Source organism: Arvicola amphibius, chromosome 12 (genome assembly GCF_903992535.2).
Source record: "Arvicola amphibius chromosome 12, mArvAmp1.2, whole genome shotgun sequence".
Lineage (NCBI taxonomy): Eukaryota > Metazoa > Chordata > Mammalia > Rodentia > Cricetidae > Arvicola > Arvicola amphibius.
In genome coordinates, this window is record NC_052058.2 from 162,191,720 (window position 1) to 162,204,810 (window position 13,091).

The window sequence follows — 13,091 nt, forward strand, 5'->3', positions numbered from 1 at the left end:
ATTTATCTCATAAGAATAAAATATCTAGTACTAGAGTTGCTTTGCTATTTAGATACCATTTTTAAGTAAGATAGCCCCGACATGACATATTCTTGCAATAAAGAGTAATCTCAATGTTCTACATATCCAACAAGGAATCCATTGGAGCAGTATGTAACTTTCTTTGTGCATTTCATAATGGATACATACATTTTATGATCTGCTACATCCAGCTGTGCTCCACTTGCCTTTCTCCAAAGGAACATGGCAGCAGGGGGCTGAGGCTGGATATAAGCTGTTCTGTCTTCTCAAGAAACTTTTCATGGAGAAGCTTTTCTTTTACTAAGTTTGGAGTGCCTTTAAAGGCACCCAAGATTGTGGGACAATAACAATAATAGTTTGTTAAAACTTCAAATGTTCTGGGTAGTACTACATTAAAAGACAGAAAACTTCAGGAAGACAAGAACCTAAGAAGAAAATCCTGCATCCCAGAATTCCCATAGCATGGTGGTCAATGAAACAGAAAGCAGAACGTATTTCAAAATTTGGGCTGCATGCAAGTTCTTACACTGTGGGTATGAGAATCTTGGTGCCAATCTGCCCTTTAACAAGAGTAATTTTTTTGTAATGAAATTCAGTATTTTATATTGCAGTTTTATAAACAGTCTCCAGAGTCCAGGTTAGCAATGTTGCGGTTGGATAAATGCACATTATGATGCATGCAACCCTGTGTACATTTTGCCCATTAAATGAAAATGCTACCACCGAATACCACTGACTCAAGGTGTACACGCCTCTCCATCTTCACAAAAGAATTGGTCAGTTCCATCATCTACTCTACCTAAAGGAAGAGTCACTCCATAGCTGGTCAAAGTGCTCAGAATAAGTGGTTGTATGGACTCAGCCCTAAATGGAACAACACTATCATTCCTTCCTCCCCTATGGTTCATAGAATATCAAAGAAAAGAATGCAAGAACCAGAGGACGAGGAGGAGTGCCATGAATACTGTCTTCTGGGTGTGACATGACTATAGCAATCACAAAGTCACAACAGCTATTGTTACCCGTGCAAGACCCACACAAGGTCAAGCTAGTCGACTTTGCAATGTGAATGGAAAGAGGCTAATATGGCCCCATCTCTAGCTGAGGAATTACTGTTACTCAATGGCAATGGCCACTGGTAGGGCTTCCCATGCACACACGTGTGTTCCCAAGTCATGTGCTTATGAGAAGTACTAGTTTGATGCATAGGATATATAATAAGAAACACGAAGTTGGGGTGGGGATACGTTGAGGGTGACTGAGGTGAGCTGAAAATGGGCAGAGGGGCATAAATGATCATAATACATCACATACATGTATGAGATTCTCAAAGACTAAGATATAATTCTTTTGAAAGTGAAATGTAAATATGTTATTCTAGCAGAAGGGCCATAGTCTTACTATATGATTCTAAGATTTTCTGATGATTTTTTTATGTCATAGAACTTCTCCTAAGACTTTGCTACCTAAGTTGCTAAAACAAATGCAAACATGTTTTCGTTTCTTATTTTACAATTGCTTTTGACTTGAAATGCAAGATCCTTGGTGATTGTATTTCAGCAGTGCTGACTGATACATTGCCTAATTCCACTATTTGGGCTGGGGGATAAACCTCTCCCTCTCCCTCTCCCTCTCCCTCTCCCTCTCCCTCTCCCTCTCCCTCTCCCTCTCCCTCTCCCTCTCCCTCTCCCTCTCCCTCTCCCTCCTCCCTCCCTCCCTCCCTCTCCCTCTCCCTCCCTCCCTCCCTCCCTCCCTCTCTTCCTCCCTCCCTCCCTCTCCCCCCCCCTCCCCCCCTCCCTCCCTCTCCCCCCCCCTCCTTCCCTCCCCCCCTCCTCTCTCTCTCTCTCTCTCTCTCTCTCTCTCTCTCTCGTGTGTGTATGTGTGTTCTACTAAGATGCCTCTTGGTGGAAAATCACTGCCCCTTTGCAGTAGATGGTATAATTGGTAAGAAGCTGGAATGGGAAAGGAAAGAGTTCTGTCCTGGGTACCACCTACAGAGGATGTTCCCCTTGTGCAGACACGGATGTCATTAAGATTAAATTCTAGGACTGTCAAATAAACATTTTCTCAAGGTGCCTACTTGGGGATCTAAATCTTGCCCACTTGGGCATGGGCTTTAGTGTGATTCTGTGCAGAGGTCAGAACCTCCTCTGCCCTAAAGAAGCAAACACACCAAAAGTAACCTGTGAAGCCTGAGAAACTGCTGGGTATCTGCAGTGTGTTCTGCCATATGGCTTGCTTCTCACATCCCTCCACCTCCTTGCCAACGGGCCAGACATAAAAGGAGCCATCAGAGGGAAAAGTTGTCGTCTGATCGGGCCCTGCTCTTGGAGGGATGCTCTTCACATCTGTTCCTCTGGCCCTGAGGCCCTGGCAGTGGCCAGGATCGAAGATCTCCTACCCTGTCTCAGGAGCCAAGTAACAGAGAAAACGAAAGCAGCCTTCTCCACCCAGAGCCAGCTGGCAACAAACTTCATATCTCTGTGTCAGAGTGCAACTGATAATTGACAGGTGATCTATATTCACGGCATTGCTAAGCATAATGCTTTTTCTCTTTTAAATTACTGTTGAACCTATAAATAGTAATGTCAAGGTGACTGTTTAAATAAAGTGTCTTAGACAGATTATGATATTAATATTATAGTGCAAATCAATTAGATCTAAAATTATTAGGTACTTGGACATAGAGCGACTTGGACAAGCACTTCATTTTATGGTGGCCTCTTCAGTCTTTGTAACAATTATTCCCAAAACAGAACATAGAAACATCGACATTTTTCACAAGTATTTATTCTTTGATAATATGTATATTTAATTTTTCCAGCATCCTAATGTATATCAAAAAAGCACTGAGTGGCATTGGGACCATACACAATAGTGAAAGAACATGCTGAAATAACCATTTGATTGAGGATGAAACTGAGATCGAGAATATGTGAGTGGCGGTCCCAGATTCTAGTATTAGGAATTTTTAAATTAAAAATGATTTATTGATTTAAAGTGTTGGCACGTTGTGCAAGCGTAAGCATCCATTGCAAATCCCCAGTGCTTACATTGAAAGCTGAGTGCTGGCGCGCACCTTTAATCCGATCACTCAGGAGACAGAGGCAAGCAGATTTCTGTGAGCTCAAGGCCAGTTTGGTCAGAGTGAGTTCCAGGACTGACTCCATAGCTACTGGGAATCCCAGTCTGGAAAAAAGAGAAAAAAAACAAACAAAAAAGGTTGTGTGTTGAGTGCATGTGAATCTGGAGGAGACGGGAGATGCCGGGAGCTGGAAGGAGGGCAGGGAGGAGATACTGTGGTCAAGATATTTTGTATTGTATGAGAGAAGAATTTATTTTCAATATAAATACATACAGACCTGTATCCGTACATACATGCATGCATGCATACATGCAACACACATAAGTGAAAATCTGAGCATGGCTACAAGCCCTCTTTACCCCTGCGCTGTAGGAGACCTGAGCAGAGGGTTCTGGGGACTGTTGGCCTGTTGGCTAGATGCAGGTTCAGTTAGAGACCAATCTCAACGGAATAAGATAGAGGGTTTATAGAGATGGACACCAGATGTTCCTGTATTGGCTTCCTTCCCATGCATACGGGCACTTCTACACTCACACACAAGTGTGTGCACACCATACAAACCCTCATACACATATGCACAAAAGAGGAAAGGAAAATGATTTATCAAATTTCTACCACTATTTCTAAACAAATTATTAAAAGAATAGCTACTACAAAATAAAAGACCTAGAAAGTAAGGAGAGTGTCCATGAATAGTTAAAGTGAAACCTAATGCCGAAGAAGCAAGAAATAAAATTTATTAGTAACTTACTTCTGGGCTAATAGGTATAATGCATTGAGATGTTTTTCATATATCTGTTCCATTAAATACTGAACCCCCATCTTAATTAATTTTTAGTATAAATGATGCAAACAAAATAACACATTGCCTTGTTAAACTAAGTATGTTTATGCTATTCCACCTGGGATTGTCCTCCCAATTTACTTTTGATTGGTTATTGTTAATACACAGAAAGACCTCTTACTTGTACTTTAATTTTCCATTTACCGCATTATCAGTTTTGACAAGTTTTGGTAGTGTATAGAGTTCTCTGTATATGATAAAACAAACCAGAACACGTGACTCTTGCTTTTTAATTTAGATGGCCTTTGTGTTTCTTTCTTGATTTCTCAGCCTGCATGCTGGCACAAGGTGCAGCGGTGTGATGGGATGAGCTCTGCACTCTGCTTTATACTTGGAGGGGGACTCTTTCCATTACCACTGCTGTGCATGATATTAGTTACGGCCTTTTCACACTCGTGACACTCTTCATACATGAACTTTGTTATTTTAAAATAACTTATTTCTGCTCCTAACGTATTGAGCGTTTTATCACTAAATCTGATATTTTTCCTAACATGTATTGAAGACTTCCCATGGTCATTAGCCTTGATTCTAATAATGTTTTGAATGGCATTGACTGATTTGAATTTCTTGAACCCTGGTTATGACCTTGCACCCTGGAAATAAATTATATTTGCCCATGGCCTTTGAAAAGTATGTTGAATATTATTCATTAATGGGCACACCAATGTTTAGCAGGGTCATGAATCTGTGACTTTCTTGCATCTTCTTTGTGAAGCTTTTCTGTTAAGGTAATGGTAACCTTACAAACTACATTGGGAGGTGTTGCTCTTCTAATTTCCAAAGAGATTAAGAAGAATCATGGATAATCCATCATTAAATGTTTCATAAAGCTGATCTATGAAGTCACGCAGTCCTGGGATTTACTGTGTTGAGGGATTTTGATTATTGATTCATTCTCTATACTCACTGCCTTTTGGTTATGGATTTTTAAATTTCTTTTTGACTGACTTTCAGTAAGTGGTGTTGCTTAGGAATTTATTCATTTTTCTGGATCTCTAATTTTTGACATGTAATTATTCAGTGTAATTCTGTCATTGTCACTTAAGAGCTCTTCTTTTAGCCGGGCAGTGGTGGCACACACTTTTAATCCCAGAACTCGGGAGGCAGAGGCAGGCGAATCTCTGTGAGTTTGAGGCCAGCCTGGTCTACAAGACCTAGTTCCAGGACGAGCTCCAAAACAACAGAAAAACCCTATCTCGAAACAACAACAACAAACAACAACAACAAACCCACAAAAACCGCCTCTCTTTTTTATCAGTAAAACACATCAGTAAATTTATTGAAGTCCTCCTTGCTTATACAGTTTCAATTGTATTTATTCAGTAGGTAGCTAGGTTCTCAGGTAAATGTCAACAAATCTTGTTTCCAGGACAACTTGGGCTCATTTTCCCTGGCAGTGTTTAACTTGGCAATGAGGAGAAGGAACACTCTAATCAATTGCAATGTGCTATTCCAAATATAACAGCTTAACAGGGAATGTGAATGTGCCTTCTCCAGAAGGAGGGTTTATGTATAAGCAGCTCGCTAGCTCATAATGTCAAAATACCCTACTCTAGCAACATTTTAAAAGGTGGTGGGTGGTCATATTGGGATATATCCCCTCTGTAATTAAAGTTCTCACCTCCATCCTCAGACCATGCAGATCATGGTTACTGCATCAATCCATCTGTTTGAGGTATCCAAACACTACGGAAAAGGACTACATCCTACAGAAATAAGACAGCACTTACTGATGACGATATCATGAATTTCTTGAATGCTTTAGAGCTGGTTTCTTTTACTATAAAAAGTGGTAAAGTAAACCTGGGTCGTATATTTCTGTGAGAATAAAAATATGTTAATGTGCCTCAAAATTATACAGTTAGAAAGAACAGCCCCTGGAGTCATACTGTAATGTTTGACCCCCGAGCTTCAACACTGACTTGAACACTGATTAACCTTGAACAATTTGTTGAACCTCCTCATAGTAAATTTCCCCGTATGAAACAGAAAGCATGAGCAAGGTTTATGCCCTGTGGGATACTAACAGGATCATTGACATGATTAAATAAGATAATGCTTATCAGGTACTTCTAACTCTTACATAATAATTATTCAGTGTTTTTATAATACCTTTAAATTTTTGACATTTTTATTAAAAGAATCTTTCATACAATATTTTCGTCATAGTTTCCCTCCCCTAATTCCACGCAGATACAAAGAGAGAGAGGAGAGAGAAAACTATATGTAACTTAAAAACAAACAAACAAACCAAAACAAGAAACAATAAACCCTACAAAACCACAAAATTTGAAACCAAAATACAAATCAAAATACCAATAAAACAAAAAATCCCCTAAGAAAAAAATGAGAACTGTCTGCAAAATTACCACTGAGTTTGTTCTGTATTGGCAAACTACTCCTGAGTGTGGGGATTTCTCTGACATGTGATTAATATATCTAGTAAGAATCCATTGGATAAAAAAGATTTTACCTTTGCCAGCAAGTAACAATTGCAGATAGCTTCTTGGTCGGGAGTGGGAGACCATATCTACTTTCCCTTCTTTGTATTGAGACCCTGTCTGACTGAAACCTGTGCAGGTCTTGTGTGGGCCACCAGTCTTTGTGAAGTTTATGTGTATGTTAGTCATGTTGTATCTAGAAGACACTGTTTGTAGCATCATTTATTACCGGCTTTTACAATCTTCCTGCCTCCTCTTCTGCACAGACCCCTGAGCCTTGAGGGGTAGGGGTTGGATGGAAATAGCCCATTCAGGACTGAGTGCACCAAAGCCTCTCATTGGGTCTCTGTTCTCATCTATTGCAAGACGTAGCATCTCTGAAGTGGGCTGAGGGAGGTGCTGATCTTGGGGATAAAGCAGTATGTCATTAGGATTCATTTTATTGCTATATTCCTTTTGCAGAGTAATTGTATTAGGCTATTTCTATAACTTACAAACCACATGACAAACTATTAAATACTGTGTTAGTTCCATTAAGGCTTTTTTCACATAATAAATTATAAGAAGCCTTCATGTTGGCTGTCCTCACCAAGATGCAGCACTCTGGAGGGCATATTCAGTCTTCCCCAGCATGCCATTTCACACAAACCCAGAAACACTTGGTAGAATTCTGAATGACTCACCACCGATGGAAGGGAAGGAGTCAGAGGCAGGGAACTGCATGCCATTCAAAGTGTTTTGACACTGACTGCATCTGGTGTATGAGCAGTTAGCCTCAGTACCACTGCTAGACAAAATACAAGGTGTAAGTGCAGTGTTTTCCATGGAAGTTGCCACATTGCAAGCAGCACAGAGCCCCTTGCAAGGTTCATTTTTCCTTTCTTGGAGATTCTTGCTCAAATGACACCTTAAAAGTTCCGCCCTAAATCCTTTCTGTAAAATTGCTACCCAGTTTACCTATTTAGAGTACTTTGATTTGGTTTGTGAATCCCTTTGGTTTTGAATTTATTCATGCGTGCATTTTAGAAATCAATGTGGAATTTCTTAGTTACACAGTACATACATAGTTTACAGGGAGATCTTGAGGATGTAATGGTAAACAAACTAGATGCAGAGCCTGTATTCAAAGAAACAAGTCTAGTAGGAGATACAGGGCTGTGGTGACTGTTTTAGATAGATACATTTTACTTGTGTTCTCTTGTTTGTAAATCTTAAATAGACACACAAAACCATTCATACAGATTTTTATATATAATCTGCATACCATTTAAATATATTTCTTGTCACATATATTCAACAATATATGATAATATATTTTCCATGTATTTGACATATGCATCACATACATATTTGACAATATAGGAAAATAATTAAATTTATATATTATATAGATACACATGTTTCTGAATATACATAGATATACACAACATACACATATGCACATATATATGACAAGAAAGAATAATTGGCAGTGGGGAAGAATGAAAAAGAATAGTAAAGATGAAGGAGAAAGGAGATATTTTTATATAGACATATTATATATATTTAAATATGACCAAAATATATGTCTATATAAAAATAATTTTATGAAGCCAGCATCTTATATGATGAGTGAATTCTAATAAATAGAAGTTATAGAAAATTAAATGATGGTTTTGTGTTCTGAATGCTGTGGTGAGCTGACAACAATGGTACAGGAAGCCAAAGGAATCTAGCTAGAGTTTGGAGAAGTCCCCTCGAGAGAGATGGCTAACTGCTACTCTGAGATGGGGTGGGGACTACGTGGCTGAAGGAGGATAAGAAGAAAATGTCCCATTCCTTTTTAAGGAAAGGCCAAGTTGAAAATGTTAGAGGAAGAAATGGCACATCAGACTTCCGAAGTCTAAAGAATGATAAAGGACACTCATTGTGCAAGAATAGCTGGCTTTAATAGAGGAGAAAGTGGACCGAAAGGAGAGGTGGTAAGTAGTAAGGGAGGTGAACCAGAGGGCAAATTCTGAGCAAATTGCAAAGCCTGACGTTGTTGCAGGAGCTGTATGAAGTTGGGAATGTCTTGATAAAATATTCTGGGATTTTCTCAGTCACTTGTTTGCTGGATTGTTAGATTACTTTAGGGTCCTTTCATGATAAGCTGCTAACCAGGTTAGAGAGAGTCACGCTCAATTCAAACTGCGTACAGACGAAGAACAGTGAAGGCCAAGGATGGAGAGCAGAAAAACAACCCTTTGATGATGGTTACTCCCACTCTGGTGCCTCTGTATAAATACAGCATATGCGTGAAGTAGTAATCGATCCGTACCACCGTTTCCAGGGGCAGTAATTAGGGTAGTCTGTGGAGACACAGTATTGCACAAAGGTGAGTTAGAGAAGAAAGATGAGAAGTTCTGTTGTAACACTAGTACGGGATTCCCCAAAGGAGATGGGCTTAATTCTTCTGATTTTTATTACCAATTATGAAATATTGCATTACATTTTATGTTGATGATGTTGTTGCTTTGTGTCTCAGATAAATCTCCCCTGTGTTTAACTCAAATCACCAGTGTGCAGAGTATTTTCTAGTTTCTTCATGTTGAGATTCTCTGGTGACTATTCAGGCTGTTGTAAAATTTAGGATTTATTGTTTCAGACATGTGTATTTGTGTGTGTGAGTATGTGCACATGCACACACATGTACACACTCCAGCAATTCAAAAATTTACCTAAGCTACCAGAGTTAGAGAAAAATGAGACCAATCCAGGCCAACTGGACTTGGAGCTAGAAGAAGTTACCATAGAATATAGTTTGTTCACTTACTAGTACTAAGGCTATGATTAGTGCTATATCTATACCAACGTATTTTAAAAGACACAATATTGTGAAAGCAGTGTATGGAGCTATCTCTCCTTCACACATTCCAGTCAGCGTTCTCAATAAATAACATTTTAGTCACCATCTCTATCAAAATTATGAAGAAAACTCACTGAGATGCCAGGAAACAAATCTCCAAATATTTGGAAGCTGTGGTATGTACTTGTTACAGATGAGACATCTGAGATCTGCGTATGTATGTTCTAAAGGTAAGTGCTGGCCTCTGACTTCCGCTGTAGACATGGAAGGATGATTTACTGTGATAATTGTCATTACCCATGTGAATGATGGGGCAAAGAAGATATTGTAGGGAACTTTACTGATTGCAGACATTTTACATGTGTATATATTTTTTTAATTCTACTGTAGAGTTCATCTTTGCAAACTGGGATGAAAACAATGTCCTCCTTGGCCAGGTGTCATGAATATTAAATGTGTTTCTCTACGGTGTGGCCTGGCACAGGGCTTGGCATTTACTGTGTGAGTTAATATCTATTCCCATCTTCATTATTGTAAATTTTGTATGAACGAAAGAAGACAAGCAAGTAGCTTGTTCAAAATCTGTCAACAAATGGTAGAAAAGTCAAGACATAAACCTGTGTCTTATTAACAATAGGGTTCAGCAATCTTTACATATATCTTCATCGTTAAGAATCTGCTTCCTGGGCAATAGGTGGTTGACAAATTGAATGATAAAATCTAATGTTAGCTACTGTTTTATTTTTTTGACTCCCAGTTGCATCATGGAGTTATAAAATCATGTTAAATACATTTGAATATGTATGTATTGAATTGCTATGAATTGTGACTCCAAGTAGCATGGACCTCACTAAGTGACTGAAGTCCAGTTAGCACAGCCACAAACTTATTAAAAATGTCCATTTGTGAGTCTGTAATTTACAATGAAAGTTCACAAAGCTCTGAGCTTTGTGGAAAAGGGCAGACATCTGTCTTATAATAATTGGAATTCATAACACAATATAGTACAGTTGTCCTGCATCTGTTAAAGGCCAAAATCTTATTAAAGCAAATTGTAAATTATAGGATTTTCCTCTGAATAAAATAATCCCCCAATAATATGAAACATCAGTAGGAGAAACAGTTGAGAAGCAGCCGTGGTGACAGATGGCAGGAATAACCGACCTCTGGGCTCAGGCATTGCTATGTATCATTTGAAATACTTTTATTATTTTGGATTTTACTTAACAAATATTTCTCGGTACCTACTCCATGTCATAGAGTATATTATTTAATGGCTACATCAACACATTTAGATGTAGTGTGAAGCGGCGGGGCTGTGTCCCGCCACCCGGCAGCCGGCTAGCTTTACACCCGAAATAATTACACGGAAACTGTATTCTTTTAAAACACTGCCTGGCCCATAGTTTCAGCCTCTTATTGGCTAATTCTCATATCTTCCTTTAACCCATATTTAGTAATCTGGGTAGCACCACGAGTTGTGGCTTACCAGGAGAGATCTTAACCTGTGTCCATCTCGGAGAGCAGCAGCATGGAGACTCACCACGCGACTGCCTGAAGCGTCTCCCCCACTCTACTTCCTTGTTCCCACAATTCTGTTCTGTCTACTCCACCTACCTAATTTTCTCTTAAAGGGCCAAGGCAGTTTTCTTTATTAATAATGAAAGTAACACATAAACACTCCTCCATCATTTAGAGAGTCCATCTTGACACTGTTTCCATTTTGATGGTCATCAATTTTCCATTCACTTCCCTGGTGTGGGTATCTTCAGAATGGCACTGATGAAATTTGCAGGCAGAAGCTTAGGTTACTGACTCAATGGCGGAATGCACTTGAGTTAGAGAGACACATGTTTAGTGTTGTGAAAATATACTATGTGCTTTCTTTCTCTGTAGTAAAGGGAGGGACAGGCTGAACCAGTGGTTTTCAGCCTGCAGAATGCTGCAGTTCTTTAATGCCATTCCTCATGCTGTGCTGACCCTCCACAACCATAAATTTATTTTTGTTATCTCTTTATAACTATAATTTTGCTACTTTTATGAATTATAAAATTGCATATCTCAGATATGTAAATATCAGATGTGTAGAATAATGGTCTTAAGTGACCTGTTGAAAGGGTTATTTCACCCATTTGCTCAATGGGGTCATGGCCCGCAAGTTGAAAACTCCTGCTCTAGCTCACTCATAGGTCAATGGTTAGGACAAAATCTATCTGTGACAGTGGTGCCACCAGATTCTTGATATTTAGTCGTTGATAATTGTGGGTTTTAACTATGGTAAATGCTCTAGTGTGTGTTTTTAAATCTTATCATTCATCCAGCCATAGATAGCTTCAACATTACAATTTGTTGGCTGAGAGAACTGCAGCTCTCAGTATGATGGAGAGAACTCTTTGTCCACGGACCTGGTCAGCTTTGACCTTCACCAATTCCATCTCCATCTCGTATGCCTGATTACTCCATTAGACTGACCAGAAAACGCTTTGGAGGAGGTGATTTAAATAGAACCGCACAAAGGTGGCGGTGTGCCATTCTGTCATTGTGGCAGGAGTTCTTTAAACAGAGTGTGTTGGGGCTTCGGGAAAATGAGATGTATTTGTCTTTTCAGGAGACCACACTGCAAAATGAAAAGTCCTGCTGGGCACCAGAAACCCTGCTTTCTAGCCAAAAGCATGTCTAATTCTCTGAGTAGGCTTTGCCCATTTAATACATTTGCAACGTATTGTTCATGTCACTTAAGGTCATAAATGATTCAACTCTTCGTATAGTCTAATCAGTGAGCATGTAATTCTATAAAGAAAGATAAGGTATATCTGTATTTTAGGCAGATTTTTTTTGTTTTGTTTTTTCAAGACAGGGTTTCTCTGCAGCTTTTTTAGAGCCTGTCCTGGAACTAGCTCTTGTAGACCATTCTGGCCTCGAACTCACAGAGATCCGCCTGCCTCTGCCTCCCAAGTGCTGGGATTAAAGGCGTGCGCCACCACCGCCCGGCGGTATCTGTATTTTAATTTGTTTTTAAAAAATTAGTGCCAGGAAGATAAAATGGACAATAAAAAATTACTCAAGAACCCTGCTTTCTGGAAACAATTCACAGTCAAGTGCAATTTCTGAAGGAGAAGGCACTTGTGTCATGGGAAGAGTCAGCCAACGCTGTTAAAAATGGTGTCTGTTCTTTGAGTATTTGCTCCACTCCATGCTGTACCATTACATCCATCATAATCATTTTAGCATACATTTTAAGGTATGTTGTATATTTCGATATTACATAAGATGTAATCATCTCTCTAGCTCTCTCTCTCTCTCTCTCTGTGTGTGTGTGTGTGTGTGTGTGTGTGTGTGAGAGAGAGAGAGAGAGAGAGAGAGAGAGAGAGAGAAAGAGAGAGAGAGAGACTGGGCTACATCATATATGTGCTTTTTATAGAAGGAACATCAGTGAACATAGCACAAAAACTGCTATCATAGTAGAATTTTAACTCTAGCATCTGGATTCACAACTTAACAGAGAAAAAAATGGAGATTTTTTTTTAAAAAGAAACGACATTACAGAACAGTAATGTATGTATGCACAATGAATAACAAGGAATGGGAAATTAAGTTCAATATTTAAACTGGTATGGACAGACTGGCTTCGGGAAGAAGGGCCAGACCTCAAAGGACCTGTAGCCCTAAGTAGCTAGCTGAATGGACCCAAGGTTTTAGAGTAAAGAAAGGTACAGGTACAAAGTCGTGACATAAGTCTGTGCAAAGCCAGAGCAGGTGACCGAATTCAAAGAGTCAGAACAGACACCGGCACAAAAATTAAGAGAAGCGAGGAAATGAAAGTAATAAACTGAATATGGAAGAGCCTTGAAGGTCAGCTCAAAAGAAGGC